General features: G+C 32.9%; 1 protein-coding gene across 1 annotated transcript in view; it reads right to left on the bottom strand.

Moving 5' to 3' along the window:
• LOC150097643 (thyrostimulin alpha-2 subunit-like) overlaps positions 1-15,383 on the bottom strand; it is a 47,926-nt gene extending 32,543 nt beyond the window's left edge. Inside the window, exon 1 of the mRNA XM_090407313.1 lies at positions 15,117-15,383. The gene's annotated coding sequence lies outside the window, so the exon portion shown is untranslated. The remainder of the gene's footprint in view (positions 1-15,116) is intronic.
• Positions 15,384-18,743: the final 3,360 nt, after the last annotated feature.

The following is an 18,743-nucleotide window of genomic DNA, read 5'->3' as shown; positions in this document are numbered from 1 at the left end:
ATCTTGACATCGAGTACAGTGCTAAACCTGCAGCACATCCCACCTTTTATAACCACACTTACGTAGACACTCTCTGAATATTTGCGTGTGGTAGGATCCATTACCCATTATTATAAGATTTATTCTAAAAGGATGCAAAATCGATATTTTTAAGCTTTAAATCATACATATTTTTGGTCGTAAAAAGTTAAAAAATAATAAGACTTATAGATAAACTGACCATAGATTTTTAATTCGTAATTTTTAATTTTAATTGTCACCACGACAATTAAAATTTTAATTGTCAATATGGTGGAGATATGTGGACGATATATTCATCATATGGCAGGACGACTTGGAAAACCTACATATGTTTGTCAATAGAATCAACTCACTCCACAATAAAATCAAATTTACTCTAGAAGTAGAAAACAACGAACAGCTACACTTCTTGGACATACTAGTTAAAAGACAAGGTAACAATTTCAAACTGTTCATTTACAAAAAACCTACGGACAGTGGACGATATCTACATTAACTCTTCAAACCATCATAGGTCACATAAATAGAGCATCATCCACATGTTGAGAAATCGAGCCAGAAACTTTATCTCCGACGATGAAGAAGTTCAGACAGAACTGTTCCAAATCGCTATAACACTATCGCAAAATGGTTATCCTCGAAACATCATCAACAAATTTCTATACAAAGATAACCAACAAGAAAGAACAGTCTCCCAGCAAATTTCAACAGCAGTCATCTCCTTTATGGGTTCAATTTCCACCAAAATTGCAAGATTGTTAAAAGCCCATAACATCAGGGTTGTACTTAAATCAACTACTAGCATCAGAGGGGTTCTAAGATCTCCTAAGGACAGTGTTCCATTTTATAAATATCCAGGTGTGTATAATATTCCATGCATATGCGGTCTTTCCTACATTGGACAAACTTCGAGAAGTCTGGAAATAAGACAGAAAGAACATGTTGGCGATGTAAATCACAACAGAACGATCATCTCCGGTTTAGCACATCACTTTTGAACTTCGAACCACACGATAGACTAGGATAACAGCTCTATGCCCTACGTAGACGAAGATTACAGACATCGATTATTTAAAGAAGCAGCAGTAGTGCTACGTACAGGCAGCAACCTAAACAGAAATCAAGGGGCCATACCGAACGATACTTGGAAAAATCTAATTAATTCCCTCAGTTCAACAGAACTACAGTACACGAATAATCATATTACGCGTTTGTATGTAACGCGTGTTCATGATACTGAATAGAAATGTCACGCGAACGCCTTACCTCAGCTACCTAACACGTACTAATGTTTTTTGTATTCTTTAACCTTTTTTGCATTTATCAATTTTTTTGTACTGTGCAAGCCTTGAGAAAGCTAGTCAGTTACTAGCGAAACGGGTAGGCAGTATTGTACGAACATACGTACGAATTAAAAATCTATGGTCAGTTTATCTATAAGTTTTATTATTTTTAAGCTTTATTTTCTGTTTTAGTATTCACTAAAATAATGCTTAGTAGCATTTAAATATGATTGAACTGAATTAATGGGGAAAAATAACAAATAAATGCATTTTCCCACAAATTTATTGACGATGATCTGACCACTGCTTTTTCCTATTTCATGTTTTCAACTAAGAAAACTAAATAAAATATTAATTTCAATAGCTAATGTTTAAATTGTAATAATTAAATCAAATTTTCTTATTATGTATGTTAAAAGAAGTAATGAACACTTTCAAATCAAATAGACACTTCATATTAACTATAATAACATCGACATGCAAGCTGGGAAATGTTCTCTTATTTTGGTTATAAATCCAAATATAAACAACAATAAACAGAAAGCCATCAAGAATTCGAATGAATACAAAAATCATCTTTAGAAAATTATTAAGATCAAATGCTTTCAGTTGGTTTAGACGAACCTGTTGGTTAGGTAAATATATTAGTAGTATAAAATAATTTTAACAGAAAATACAGAAAAAACCCAACGATTTTTTAATAATCACGTACTACAGCATAAATTTCAAACGTCGATGTTCAAGAACATTGCTTTCGGTTATTGAAAATGAAAGGAGAGTTATTGGCATGATTTTAGTTGACAGTGAAACCGGGAGAAAGGGTAGTTCAAAGAATATTTTGCATAATCTGGCTTTCCTACACTCCATATATACAATGGGACTTTGGAACATAGCAGCATTAACAGTGTTACACTTTGGTCACTAATCCTTTGCTAACAAGCGTCGTAACTTTGCGAAAAGGAGCGTAAATCGATAACCTGATGAAGTGTCTTCTTCTCGAGGGAGATAAGGCATGTCCTGCCAATTTCCTTAACTAACTTTGAAACAGTTCTTGGATTTCCAGACACAGGCAATTTCGACGACATAAGTTATTCCGATGACCTGAATTACGAGATGAGTTGGTCTTATTTTTTTTGGCCAACGTGTGATAGCGAGGAGTCTCAGAAATAAGTCACTTCGATGCTTAACAGCTGACATTAAACGGCTCGCACAGCGAGGTAACTACCGTCGCTCAAGAAGCGACAACACACGGTCGATGTAATTATTCTTCCAGTCCCCTCGATTACGTTGGGATTCGGAGATACTAAGAAGAAGAGATATTATGTTGATTATAAGTCATAACGCAGCGAAAATAAACTACCTTTTCTCGTTAAATCATCACAATGACACCCTCCTCACCACCAAAAAAAAAAAAATGTGTATTGTTTGAAGAGGGTTGGTTTAATTATTCCGCTACAAAATTATAAATTTATTTTATAATTTTCAGATATTAGAAATTATATTTTTATATATTCAGAATAAACTCCGATTAAAGTTATAAACAAACACAACTTCATAGGCAGACAAAATGTGCAGGTGACTAACCAATCAAAACCGCTGTTCCTTGAGCCAATTAACGTCACTGTTGTTCTTTCTGATTAGTCATTCTTCTTTGTGCTTGTAATTTTACCCGACCAAAACGAAGTGCATATGTGAAACACAAAGTCTTGCGAAATATTTGCCTTATAACCCCAAATCTTATTGACTTATAAAATATTCAATATTTAGGATAATAAAATAATCCGTTTGTGTGCTTCTGCATGTAGAATGCTGCTGTATGTTGTCTTCAATAGTCTGTGCGATCCATTCCAGTGAAGAATTTGAATGAGTAGCATACAGACCTTGTTATGGATAACATTTGAAAACATTCTTTAACTTTGCAGTCTTGGACTAGGTAAAAGAAGCCTCATCTCCTCAGTTGTTTCATATCTGATAGGGGTTGGGGAGGATTATCTTCGTACGAGGATAATTAACAGTTAAAGAGCCCTATAGATTCCTTGCATCCTAGTAGCAATTCAATTCCGTCTAGAACGTGAAGTGAAAACCTGAATAAGTCTTTTAACTGAGGGTAAGTTAGTCCCATAGGAAGGCAGCTGGGTTTCCCTTTCCTTAAAACAGGCGAAATGGTCAGAAGAACACGCGCCATTAACTCTGGCCTTGATAATCATTGATAACAATGAGCTCAGATATAGGTGTCGGCTAAGGGTAAACACAATGCTCCACCTGTTCCTGTTGATTCCGATGATTTTGAAGTGGTTTTAGAAACAGCAAAAAGACTCATTTTTGGGCAATTCTTGCACGTAGGCAAGAATTGTCAATGCCAACATCTTGCAACATTTGCTGAAAGAAGAATCGTTGCACTTACTGCTTCTTTCTCTTGATCTGCAGAGAAGGATGATATATTATTTTAATTACTTGTTTTCTTTGAAATAATCAATTTTTATACTCTTGACGAATTACTTAGTCATCGTAAATAAAGTTTCAAAAGTGAAATGGTTGATTCTTATAATTCTCCAGATGAATACCGTTTTTAAATGACGGTAGCTTTAACTGAAGGAATCGATATAAAGATATGGATATAAATAAATCAATATTTATTAATATTTAAGAATGAATAAAACACTTCTGTTTTTGCTTTTAAACCCATAATTAATTATGTTTGACGATCAAAAAATATGCAGGAAATTTTACATTTTACAGTTGATATTTTTTTTAGTAAATTTGCATATTCGAATATTGTATTAATTATAGGAAAAATGATAACATACATTGAAAGTTAAACTAAAATGAGTGAATAAATCAATACAACTTAATTCTCTTAATAAATCGATCTAATCAATGCTGTTCGATATTTCTGTATTTTATATGCGTAAGTAAAATTATGATTCAAAAAATCCTCCCCTCAGAAAATGTCAATTGTGGGTGGGACAAAGTATTACTTATTACTTCTACGCGTAGTATGACTTCTACACGACAATTATCATTTTTTGTAGAGTAATATGCTGCCTGTCTCCACAAGTAGGGGATGGAGAAGTCACTTAGAGCAGCTATAGTGCGCGTAACACAAACATATGTAGGAAACATCTCCAAAGAAACTCTATCAGCTGTGCAAACAGGGACCCTTTCTCAGATATCCTGATTCTTGCTGAGGAAAACGCAATATAACTAAGACAATCTCTCTCTCTCTCTCTCTCTCTCTCTCTCTCTCTCTCTCTCTCTCTCTCTCTCTCTCGAGCACCAGAGTGAGTAGCTATAGTTAGGTCATAGCAACCTAACATGAATAATGGCCTCTCTGGTATTCTGTGAAATAATCAGCAAGATTCTATTTGGGAAGTTAAAATTATACTTTTCCCTTTCTCTTGCCTACTCAATATTCCTTTTTTTTTTTTTTTTTTACACGAACTAATACCTGAAACAATATTTTTACAGAAACTCAAAGAGTAGGCAAGAGTAATAATGCTATCTGCTTTATTACAGTTATATCCCATGGCAACATTCCATGAAAAATTGATATGTGTGTGTGTGTGTGTGTGTGTGTGTGTGTGTGTGTGTGTGTGTGTGTGTGTGTGTGTGTGTGTGTGTGTGTGTGTGTGTGTGTGTGTGTGTGCGTGCGCGTGCGCGCGCGCACGCACACACACACACACGCGGGATTTCAAATGTCGTAAGGTTCTCCCGACTAAACTACAGAGTCTCCTGGGTTCGGAATAAATATATTAAATTATATTATTTTCTTTTAATAAATCTAAATTTAAAAAAATAAAATAATTTTTTTTAATAATAATAATAAAACTACCGGATTTTCATTGCCTGATGCGAGGCTACCATTCCACTAATGTACAAGAAACCTCTTGTACATTAGTGGAATCTTGCAGCCTTTTGTGATGGAATTCACATAAAAAGACATTAAGAACAACTTATTAGTGGAACGTTTTTGATATAACCATTTTTATGTAGTCGTGTATTTATAGACATCTGAAGAAACAACGTAGACAGTCTTGAAGCTTCACAAGCTTCCAATAAATATCTAATTTGTTTCTTTTCAAGTGTTATTTTCGAAAGAACTTTCAGGATTGTCCCGAGAGATTATTGAAGCAAGTGTACTAATGGAAAGGTTGACAGGCCATAAGCAAACCATTACCTAATACTTGAGAAAGTTTGCTGTGGTTCGGAGCGCCATACTTTGAACTCGATAAATAAAGCTGAGAAAAAAGTTAAGGAAAAAAAATTCTATTTGATCACAGAAAATGAGATTATTAAGAAAATACGGTGCTAAGAAATATTTTTTCCTCCTTCGTAAAAATATAAAAAAAAAACATTAGAGAGATATATATACGAAATATTTAATACATCAAAGTGTTTGAGTCAATTTGTTGAGGAAAATCGTTCATGTCGAACAGTTATAATACTAAAGAAAAATATTTGGAAACCGTTATTTTTTAGCTAAAATTTACATTCGCAAAATTTCTCTCTCTCTCCTTTTTTTTTCTTTTATCATTTCCTCTCTTCTCTGTCGCTGTCATTTATCTTCTTTTTCACTTTTCGTTGCCATAACTCTCATTTATTGGTTTACAATATGAGTTATTATATTTGATCGGAAAACCAAGCAATGCGATACAGCATTTACAGGCCAAGACAAAATGGATATAAATGTGTTAGCCTTCACCAATCAGAAAATACTAATAAATCAAACTACATATTTCTCCAAAGAGTGACTATAACGACTACCGATAAAAAAAAAAATGGAGTCTAAGATTTTGTTACCAATGGTTGCACTCAGAAAAGAAACGTACACAAAAAAAAAAGTGGGGGGGAGGGGGGAGGAAGAGAGAGACCAGAAACATTATGATTAATGACAGAGTAAATAAAACTTGAAAAGGACACATCAGTCATAGTTTATTGTATCAATAAGTGTAAGTCCCGGAAGCCCAGAAGAGATAGGGATAACACACACACACACAGTGTTTCCGAGACAGACTTTACACAGTCTCATATTGTTAGAACAAAATATGAATGAAGCTTGGATTTTCACAGAACTCCTTTCACTCACGATTCTGCAAGGGTAATAATAGCTAACATGAAGTCAGGATGTAATCAAAAAATATGAATTAATATTGTTATCCTAATATTCTCATAAACTCGTCAATAAACATAGCTTTTGATCACCTGGAAACTGGGTCTAGTTTCTCTCTATCCGTGTGTGTGTGTGTGTGTGTGTGTTCACCTGACATCCAGTCCGGTCTCTCTTTCGGTATGAGTTAACGTTTCTTCGGCAACTTCAGAAACAGTGGCGCCACCGCATGTCAAGTGGAAATTGTGATTTATAGCCTAGAGTTTCGTGAACGACGCCATCTAGAATGAAGAGATGCCAGCCGATGATTAGAATATGATGGTTTCTAGTGCAAATATCGAAGTTTCGGCTGATGGCCTTGCTATCAATCTTCACTGGCAAAGTGTGAGTGTAGCAGATGGACACTGCATTTAATAATAAAAAAGGGTTTTGTCCGTAGTCGTTTATCACCTTAGTGGAGGATGTAAGGGACAAGGTTCTTCAGCTTAGAATATTCTGGAAGTCCAAGCAATGTCCGGAACAGAAAAAAAAAAAAAAAAATTCTGATTGTGAACTAGTAAACAAAGACAGAGAAGAACTATGTAGATGGAAAGCGGATATATACGAAAGAGAGATTGAGGAAACGGTTGCACAAAAATAGCGAGAATCTATTCGCATTTGCTAAGTAGGTCAGGCGGTCTGTAAAATCTGCATTGTCCGAATACGTGAAGGACATCGAGAAGAAAAGGAAGCGCAGATCAGGATTAGCCTTCCACACAACAAATACAGGTCACCAAGTATTTTGGCAAAACACAGAAATGCCATATATTTGGTCTGCATTTATTAAAAATCTGAACAACTGTGGAGTTGGGATATGACACGCTATAGGCCACAGAATGTGACAATAACAACTAGCCCTTGTTCGAATATTAGTTGATCCAGTTAATTGGATTAGCTATTATTAGTTAATCGTATTAACTAAGCCAATGCTTTTTGCAGCTCTTTATATGTACTAGACAAGGGAGTCAGTAAAGTTAGTAAATATTTGACGCTTCGTGGGCCAAGAGGTAAAATCATACTTCTAAGAAAGAAAACTAAATTCACACTTTTTTTTAATTAACAAAATACAAAATATAATTGTGTACAGATTTTTGGGAAATCAGCGAGAAATATGAAATGTTTTCTTATGAGACAATTGCGTTTAATTAAGGTTTAAAGTTAGTGTTTCCAGTCATCGAAATCAAATTCTTATTAGGTAAACTGATCTGCAACGATATTTCACGTATTTCATCATAGAAAATGCGTCCTTAATCTAAGGACGCATTTAGTTATGCTCCCATAATGTTTTACTAAAATCTGGAACATTCAGAAATTTTTAACTTAAAAAATCCGGGATATTTTGTAAAAAAACGAGACATGTTAAAAATTAAGAAAACCAAAACTAAAACTATTATATATGTTGCACTTTAAATTAAATACTGCTATAAACATACATGAACATTAAATCTACTTTAAAAAAGATTATTAATCACAAACATATTTAATTCAAAAAATATTTATCAGATTTATGGACCTGTTCAAGAATTTTTTTTTCTTTTGATATTTAATCATAGAACTCAGCACAAGAGAAATTCTTAAAAGATGTCTTTACAATGATTAAAGCTTTTACTGTCTCAATTTTAATTTTTTTTTCATCTGTCCAGAGCGCATTTATTAATGAAAAAACACGTTCAACAGCTGCATTAGTTCCTGGCAGTGCAAACAAAAACAAAGTAGGCATTTAATACTCCCGGAATTTATACCCTGCTTTGTAAAATGAGCAAACATTTCACACCATTTATCACTGACGCTTTGATCCTTCTGTTCACTCCACACTCCAAATTTGCTTTCACAATATTTTTTCACACATACAAACTCATCAAATAAGTCTTCATCATTCACAGTAAAACTTGGTGACACTGTCTGCATGAATATGTAGCTTTCGTGTATGTTATTCCAAGTTACGGGATCGTTTGCCTTCAAATTAATCAAGAAATGGTGTACACACTACTCCTGAATATATTGAATACAGGTGCAGTAGAAATATACTGCATAGCTTTTAAACTTTTCAACTGTTATGTGTCCTTCTTTTGTTAATTCTTGCAACTGTTTTCTCACAGTAATTGTAAGAAACTTTTCTGCCTTCCTACAATTTAACCTTTCCACCAATTTGTTTGATTCATCCTTCACTTCAATTACTGTTATCTCATCAATAATGAGAACCAGAGGCACTAATTTCATGTCAACGTGGTTTGATGACTTTTGGAATTAACTCGGGACATTTTTATAAAAAACGGGACTGTCCCGGGAAAAACGGGACGAATAGGAACCCTAACATATAAGTATGTGTTAATCTAAAAGAAAGAAGTGTCGCAATACTTATTTCCATACAGTGTATTGTACGTTGCAATAATTAAAGCTATTCGTTCTTCCATTCGAAAAGTCTTATCAAAGACTTTAATTAGAAAAGTCACTTGAATAAGAAAATACGGCTAAAGTCTAAGACTTGAAAGCCGAAATAGTTATACATTGTAAACAGTGCTTGCTGTGACCTGAAGGCAACTTGGGTGAATTCTCAGAATAGCAATAATGAAAATGCTGGAAATATTTATAACTAACGTACAATGTTTGATTACAGGTCAACTGCATTTCAAGTCAAGTGTTTGTTTAGTAAACCTGTATAACAGATTATGATGTTGATCTAAGTTCGCGCTATTGCTCTAAACATACGAACGTATAAAACTTTTAAGGAAACAATACGAAACGAACTTGGAATATATAAGTTTTGTTTAACTTAATACGAAAATAAAACTAAAGCAACAATCGTTAATTACTATGCATGTCAGAAATCAGTAAACATAAAATTAATACCTTTAAATACTTAAAAGAAATTTACTGGACCTCCTGAAAAGCAGAAGTTTAAGCAAGTAAAAAGTAATTTACGATGCAATGCAATCATTACATATCCATATTGCACTATTATTATTATTATTATTATTAATTTGAATTAGTATGGAAGCAACGCTTAAAAATCAACTTTAAAAGATAGTTTAATAAATCTCGTAACGACTTCATTCTTCTCAAAGTGGCAGCGATCACAATTTCGTCTGCTTATTCACATTTTGGAGATTTCAACAGGCTTCACTAGAGGGCGATAAATCTAAGAACACTATTTTGTAAAAATGCGGAAAGAAAGCAATTATTTTTAGGAGATATTCTGAAAGATATTTAATAGATATATTCAATAAATTTAAGTGGAATAAACTGAATAATTTACGTAAGTATTGAGTCCTGTTTTGCTTAATAAAAATTAAATATTAAGAGATTCATAGCCTTCCATGACAGATTATTACAATGTAACGATTATTATAGTACAGTGAATTAATGCTAATAATAAAGTTTTAGATTGAAATAATAATCTTGCCTTTTAAACCAATGATGACAGCAATACACAATGAATGTTAGCCTTGATATTCACGCTACTAATTTATAGTTTATGCATGTACTAGCTTATAGTTCAGTGTGTAAATTTTGACAGAGTAAATCTTTTCGTTGTGTGCTTTTGCTATTCGTATGCTATAAGAATTTTTCAGAATTATACTGAAATATTAAATTATTGAATAATCAATGCACAGCTATACTTTGAAGTGAAAAGGAAATGAAAGAATGTGAATGTGTGTGTGTGTGTGTGTGTGTGTTACAATCGATGGGGAGAGGAGAGGGGGGGGTTACATAACGCGAAAATGCAGCGATTTACATGAAGACTGATGTTACCGAATAGTTTCTGGACTGATCGCAAGGGGCGCATGCAATTAACGGTACGATTAGCGCACGCTAAATTATTGTTGTTTTATTATGATTTAATCTGTGACGTTTTTACTTACTCTGTTTATTTATGATGCTCCACGATTTTCAAAAGGAGCAATGTGAAACGGCAAAGAATTAACATCAACTTTTGTTTGAAAGTCGGTAAAAGGTGTTTCATAAACCTTTGAAATGTTGAAAACAGCCAGTAATGATCAGGAAAGTTCCATCATAACCGTAGATAAATCGAGTAAATCCAGTTGAATAACGACTATTTTTTTTATTGTGTATTGGGCCTGCAGGCTTGTTAAATCGAAAGTAGTATTTAGGAAGCTGTTTAAGGAGAGTGTTCTCAGAAAACAACCAAAAAAATAAAAATAAAAAATAAAATTCATGTGCAGAAATTGTTGTTTCATCACAATGACTCTAAATAAAAAATAGAAAAAAGATCCTTAGCCCACCATCAGTACGAATGTACTTTTTAAAAAAAAAAAAAAAAAAAAAATTTTGTAGGTGGGAGCCACATAAAATATTAATAAAAATAAACAATCAAATGAGGGACGAATTATAGTGTAGAGGGTTGCCACAATGAGCCCCGTGACTCCATGGAGGCGCCATGATATAATGATAATAATCCATACTCAGTCGGTAACGATGATATCCTTTGGCTGGAAAAATCTAGGTTCAAATATCCTCTCTAAGGCCTTCCAATTAATGTCAGCTAGTCAGTCTTATACGGAGGTGCAGGGTTTTTTTCCCAAAAGCTATATAGATAAGATTAGCTGTCCTATCATAATATTAATTAGGCTATGAAATTAAGTTATTCACTCATGATAAGCCATTGAATATAACTCGTAAGGAGGTAAGGAAATGAGATAATAATAATGATGACGATACTAGCATCAACATTTGGGAATTTAGTTGCTGCAAAGTGTTTTACATAAAAACTGCTATAGTGCAAATGAGCTAAGATGACTGACTGTGCATGCAGTCAACAGCGACCTACAGATCAAAGAAAAGGTAAATAATAATAATAATAATAATAATAACACCCTATAAAGGATGTATTCCAGCTCTAGTTCCGAGTAGTAATATCTTACTGCTGCTGTAAATACTGTAATGCTAATTTGATATTCATTTAACACTGAGCATCATCCTATATTGCCGCACTTCATCCTAAATTCCGTGCATTAAAAAAAAAAAAAAAGTATTGCTGGTAGTAGTGGGCAGTAGATGGCGTTGTGTGTTAATGGTAATAATATAGCTGGAGGATTAACCACATCGACGTCAATAGGGATAAAATACATCACTCCTCATACACTTCGTATCCATCATATATTTCATTGTAATACCAATGGTATTACAATTTTATTATGCGCTTCGCATCCTTGGTACCTTTGACCTGGTATTTGACATGAAATACGTCATGGCCGGTTGGATGGTGAAACAGAGGAGACGGTGAGTTGTGTAGTGGACCAGTTTGGTCTCCCACGATGAGTCCTTAGACTCCTTAGCGGTGTCACGTAAAAATAGTAATAATATATGAGTGAAATGAATCCGAGCAAATATATAAATTGTAACTGATACACTTGCACTGACAGAGAGTTACATAACGAATGAACTAAAATATGGTACAATTAAATAAATCTCAATGTGTAAAGTTTAAACTGCATTTTATGTCTTCGTTTTAAGATTTCATTTCTCAAATTCGATTTTGCCTATCGTTTACTCACACTATATTCGCACAGTAGTTCAAAATCAGTTCTCTGACTGTTTTCGAAAGGATTAAAATAAAAGATTTACTCCACATTTTAGTAAATAATACCTAACATGTGCGTAGTTGTCAGTGTTATTATACGGAAAAGAATTATTGTTTACTTAACAGAAATATTTTGTCTAGTTAAGATCATTAAACAAGTTGTTGACTCAATCACAGTATGCTATACACGGTGACATTTTCCGATCAAATTCACAAGGATGGGATTTCCAATTTGGACGGAAATTTATGCCAAGATAACCCCAGAAGAGGCGGGATGCACAAGATAAGCATGTGACTTTTGTCCGTTAATTGCACCTCTTCATTGACTGGTTTAAAAGTATTTCAGTACAGATGATGCAGATTATCTTTAGGAGAAAGTGGAGCCACCGTAGAAAAACATCTTGCAAAGTTTCTAAGTGTTCTTGGTACCGCCTCGAGATTTCTATTTTATTGCAACATGTAGGAGAACTCTAAAAACTAAGAAATCGAATAGTTCACCTATTTGTTTTTTTCAGAAGCCAAGAATTCAAGTAACACGCGCAATTGACATGAAGATTTTGATAAACAAAATACGCAAATCGATGAGATGTTTGTGCTCGGCATATTATTTTACTGATGGTCTAATGACACACACACACACACACACACAGAGAGAGAGAGAGAGACACACACACACACACACACTGTGAATCGTCTTTACAGTCCAGTCTCATAAACTTAGACAGCTAAGTACACTGGAGATTTCAAAACACAAAGCCTAATGGTAGTCATAAACTACTAAAGATTTCAAAAATTCTAATAAATAAAAAAGGTAAAAAAAAAATGCAAAAACTACTCCAAATAAACTTCGTATAACCTAAACTCAAAGGTCGCTGAACGGCGTTGTATCATCTTATGCAAATTTAATCATTTTATTACTGTTTTGAAGCTGTAAATGTAATTTATCAACACCATATATTATTTCTTTGCCTCTGTCTTCCTAATATGTAAAATACCTGTAACGTATGAACGCAGTGTTTGTTATTCATCGCTATCCGTGTTTCTCCTAATGCTGTGTCTGTGGATTGTTTTATGTTAGCACGTGATAATTACGCATATGGGAAATATTAGGTCTTTGAAAATATCCTCGGAAGATTCGACATCATTCTGCTGACATGCAAAGAAAAATAAGTAGCATATAAAACTGCAAACAAGCTACATTTGTTTTTTGTGTTGTTTTTTTTTATTGTGAAAACGAACAGTTTGTCCATTTTTCCACGTGATAAAGAAATGTCATTATTTTGAAATGAGAAGGTTAAAACATGCCTACAGGAATGCTGTATTTTTATAGGAAATTATATTATAATAGAATGATTATTAACAGAAATCCCAAGAAATTTCAGACTGGAGGACTTGACACGTAGTCTCTGGATAATAAGTATTTCAGGTTTCAGGAGAGAGAGAGAGAGAGAGAGAGAGAGAGATAAATAGATAGATAGATAAAGTTTTTCGGCGTTTATAACTCAACTAGACTCATAAATGAAGTGAGCAAGTGGATAAACTTATTATAATGAAAAAGAATAATTTATATACTTCGTTTGATTTATTTTCATTACAGATGGCACTACTGCCGATGCATTTCCACTACTTCCATGTCGGATGCATGATGAATCCAGTTCAGGAAGGATACTGCAGTGGAATTCTATTAGCATGCAGTATGAAAATTTTTTACCGATTGGACATGCGAAACACATGGGAAGAGAAAAGGTGAAGTTATAGTATCATTGCAGAGAGCTAGAGGCTATTTTGGCTATTCTGGTTTCTGATGTTGAATTGTGCTTCACATGCATAAGCTCAGAGTATGGATTGAAAACAAAATAGACTAGAATACAATGTATAGAGGGTTTTTTTTTTTCTTCTGAAGGTCCTGGCATTATGGAAAAAGCAACGTTTCCACAAAACTACGCAAACATCTCCTGTTTTAGCTGATCTCATAACAAATAATGTTTTACTTCTACTGGTACCTTTCCAGATATAAAAGATGCATTTACTTTAGAAACACACTTGTTGATAAAGCTATACTGTATAACAGTGTTTCTCAATCTTTCCTAGCCTCGGACAAAATATATAACAATCTCCCACAAGCCCTATACTCCACCTTTTTCTGAATAGGTAGAGGCAAGCCTTTATATGTTGCTGTAAATGCAAAACTGTAGGGTAATTGGCATAACATACACAATAGTAATATTTTTCAGTATGTAGCAAAGTATTATTATTATATTGAAAGTACGCGAATTATGTGAAATAATGTTTTTTAATTAATAGGATTTTAATATATCATTCTAAACTGTATCGTAAAATTTACAAATTACGATAATCTATCTATATAAGATAAATAAAACAAAGATAAAATAAAAAATTAAGGTAAAAAAATAAAACTAAAATAAATAAATGAATTTACACTCACTTCTGAAACTTATTTACTTCAGACTTCATGTATATACTATCATTACATCATTACATGAAATTTATAACGTTATTAATTTATTGTAACCGCACGTGTATATTAAAACACCAATACGAAAGAAATAAGTGTCCCTGCTACTTTTCTTGGTGTTAATTGCCAGGAGTAACTAACCCCCCCCCCCCCTTTGAAAACTGACGAAAGAAAAATGAGCCATAATTATTTTATTTATTCAGTCTTGACAAAGCATGAAACCATCGTTAACTGAAATTTTAAAGAAGATTAAAAATACATTTTCAGTAATTAAATGTAGCATAAAAAAATACAGTGTTGAGACGCTGCATTCAAACTGAATTACAAGCGAAGATAAATGTAAAAAATAAAAATAAAGTAAATACGAAGATAGAGTCAACTGACAAACTAGAATGAAATGAATATGAATGTTGTTGACTTGTTTATTGGTTTTAGGATTTAACGTTATATTCTCTGTATTATGTAGTTTTCAGCTTTAACTTATCTACCATAACTAGACGGTAGCCACACAGCTAGAAGGTATTAAAACAGCCAATCACAAGTTATTATACAATAAATTATGGAAGAAATTTATACAGTAAATTAAGAAAAAAAATTACGAACTAAATTTAAAAGGAAATAAAAAAATTAAACTGTATCGAAACTTACTCTTAATTCTCTTCACCTTTGTTACAGAAATGTCTTCAACACGCAGATGCCAGACTGGACGGTAACGAATTAACTTAGTGAGCGGTGGCAAAGGAAGATATCAGTCCAATTTACACAATGCCTAACTACAAGATGAATGGTTACTTATTTCCGATTTTAACCTCTATTTGAAATCGGTAAAGATTGTGTTTCTCCTTATTTACTGCAGAAACATGAACGGAGGTGGAAAACTTCCTACCCACACATTTTCGCCAACGATAAGCAACACGTGCTGATTATTGTCAACGCTAGAGGGCGCCAAAGAACAGTAACGGAAAGCTTACGGTAATGGCAGTTTTACAGAGGATATATTGATATTACATTCTTTTCCTTAAAAAAAAAAGTATCAAAGCTTAACATATTTTGTTCGTGTTAATTTAATGTCCATAAATATTTTGCTATTATGATTTTTTTTGAAAAATCTTCCTTTAACTTATTCCATTAATTATTTGAAACTTTTTTTGCCAAAAAAAAAATCATTAAAAATTCCAGCGTGAAAAAACTATATAGAATAACAAAAACTATAAAGAATAACAAAAAAAATACACTGTAAGTACAGTGTATACGTGTTTGGATAAAATATCAAAATTATGGGTAAAAGTTAAAAAAAATTAAACATGAAAAAATATTGTTTATTATCGATAAAATTATACACTTTATTATAATTCAAAATTACTTAAAAATAAAATCCATTATCATAACCCCAATAACGTTCTAAAATAAAAACTATAACAAATGTTATGTCTTTAATTGTAATGTCCAAATATTTAAAGAGACGGGGTAAACACGATAAGCACTATGAACACTCTACTACTGGCGCAAACTGCATATAAACAACGGTGGAACTGCGCGACGGACAGTGCCGCATGACGCTAATAGCTCACATCTCACTATGACGTGCATATGCTTGCGCACGTAGCAATATGACACTGTAAACACAGTGCTGCTAGCGCCCTCCTAAGTGCTACAAGATGGATTTTTATTATTTTTTTATACAAAATAAGAGAGTTGTAAATTAATTACTACAAGCAAATATAAATAAATTAATAAATTATCTTCTTTTGTTTTAGTGTGTATTACAAGAACACATTTTTTCACAGATGCTGCCGAAAAAAGACTGTAATACTCCATTGATAATTATAAATCATCCAGTTTCGTTGATTTTTTTTTACAATTATTTCTAATTATTTACAAGAAACCTCTGGAATAAGTTTCCATCAAGGGAAACTTATGAAAATTCAGAAATTAATGGAATATGTTTTTCATTGATGAGTCTTTGACGAGTTTCGGGTGCATTTCACTGAGACCGACTAAATATTATTTATAATTCCATTCATATTAACTTTTATTTTTTTTTTAAAGCCTGGTGGATGAATGAAGAAACAGTCACATGCGCATTTTGGGCTATTTTTTTGCAAAATTAATTACTTTTGTTTTTAAGTGCTGGTCGATTCATACTACTTCCTGTCTTCACCAGATAGTTACAAATATATTAAAGATCTATTGAAAGGTTCATTTAAATCATTCAAAAATATTAAAAATTCCACAAAAAGGGGATTAAAAATTTCTGAATGAACTATACTGAAAGAACGGGTTTGAAAATAACACTTTCTTTCACTATAAATTTAATCTAAGGGATAGATATAATGATTAATAAACTAATTAGTTGTTGATAAAAAAATTTTTGAATAGATAACACACCATAAAAATAATTCAAAGTAGTATTAAAAATAATTCATACCAAACATTCCATGCTCTCCTGATGGCCTAATTCTCTTGATTTGAAACGGGGCATTCGCTTATCGAAGCTAGTGAATAGTGGTTCAGGATATTTCAAGACACCTTTCAAATTTCATTTGTCTGCATTTATTGCAGAGTACTATAGCTAACCCAAAGTTCTTGAGGACAACAATGTGAATAGAGATAAGCAATAAATAAACAAACACCGTTAGTACATTACAGTTTACTATACATTTTGCATTTCATTTTGTATTGTTAACAACGTATCGTTTGATGCAACAACAATCACTTGACATGCATATGTGTATGAGCGTGTGTGTTAAACACAGAATCCAGGAATTTATTGCTAGAACATCGATATGGATCATAAAAAGCTTATAAGAGGAATACTCTTTGCTCTTATATGTCTCATCAGCTTAATTGAAGTATTTCTTCTGATCAACGACATAGGTAAGGATTAATTGTTTTAAATGGAAGGATAAAAGACATACTTGACTTAGCAAGTTGGGCAAATGGATTTTGTACTAAAACTCAAATCAGAAATTCATTTCTAAACACAGATCTCCATTTAGATGAAATAATTGATTTTATTTTATGCTTCTACTTCCGAATAGTTTGATCACTAAGAGAAAAAAACTTATGGCCTTCAATTCTAAATACGATCTCATCTTACTTCCTCAGTTTTGGTGAAATGGGTCCTTAAAAACACTTGTTAGACTGTACATTGTGAAGTCGATTGTCAGTTAAATATAAATAATAGTTACTTGTAAGTCGAAGCAATGCGAAAACTTATATTATTATGTGATAGCTTGGAAATATCTTCTTTCGACAGCAATAAATATCAAGCATTATTACGAAACAGTTGCATTGCCTAAATTACTTTGTAATTTCTTCTCAGAATGATTCGCAGTATTACCAGCTGGGCACAAGGCTCATGTTGAAAAAATAATAATAAATAATAAAATAAAATAAAAATAAAGAAAAATTACATGAATTAAACGCACTATTCCAAAATAAAATAGTATAATTAATACCAAGAGTACGTGTAGCTCAGTGGATGTGGCGTTTGCACACCACGATGCTTGACCGCACAAAGAAAGACTTGGGTTCAAATCTAGTCTGCGACTAGACAAAATTTTTCTAAGCCTTTTTTCGACCGGTTCCCGAGTTAGTTGATCTCTGGCAGGAGCAAGCAGGTTTTTTCTGCAGGAAACTCGGGTTTTTCGTCCCGTAAACTCAAGAAAATTGACCGTAGAGCCAACACTATTTCAGACATTAAATATATTGCGTTAGGGTCAGGGACAATGAGATGGCGGCACTTGTTGAGCAGTCCCTTCACTGAGTGCGGCTTAATTAGTGATAACCTTGGACCTACTATGTGTCGGATTGGCTACTAGTGGAGATTGAACTGCCCACTCAGTCTCCAAAAGTTAGATTGGGCTAAAACGGCTTCGCCCTTATAAAGGGAATAAAAAGGCGTCAGCAGAATTTTTTTTTTTTTGATAATTAATACCATACCTTAAATACCGTAGTATAACATTGGTCCTACTACGCTCAGTCTCCATAAATAAATAATAATACTCTCAATAATAATGATTTCGTCATTTTTTCCATATATTCTGTTTACGTTAATATGGTGGTTACATAGATGTGCACGTATGTAAGTTATATGCATCTACTCAATCATATATTGCATATATTTACAATTTAATTTTAAATTGTCATACTAGGAATCTATCTCTATGAAAATAAAGATAATCTCTATTTTTCATACATTCTGTTTACATTATGTATTGTATACATACACATAGTTTATGTGCAAGTGCACATATAACTAAAAAATCTACT

Source organism: Typopeltis vanoorti, chromosome 17 (assembly GCF_054136105.1).
Source record: "Typopeltis vanoorti isolate ZY-2024b chromosome 17, IOZ_Tvanoo_1.0, whole genome shotgun sequence".
In the NCBI taxonomy this organism is placed as follows: Eukaryota; Metazoa; Arthropoda; class Arachnida; order Uropygi; family Thelyphonidae; genus Typopeltis; species Typopeltis vanoorti.
This window is presented reverse-complemented; position numbering and strand designations above follow the sequence as displayed.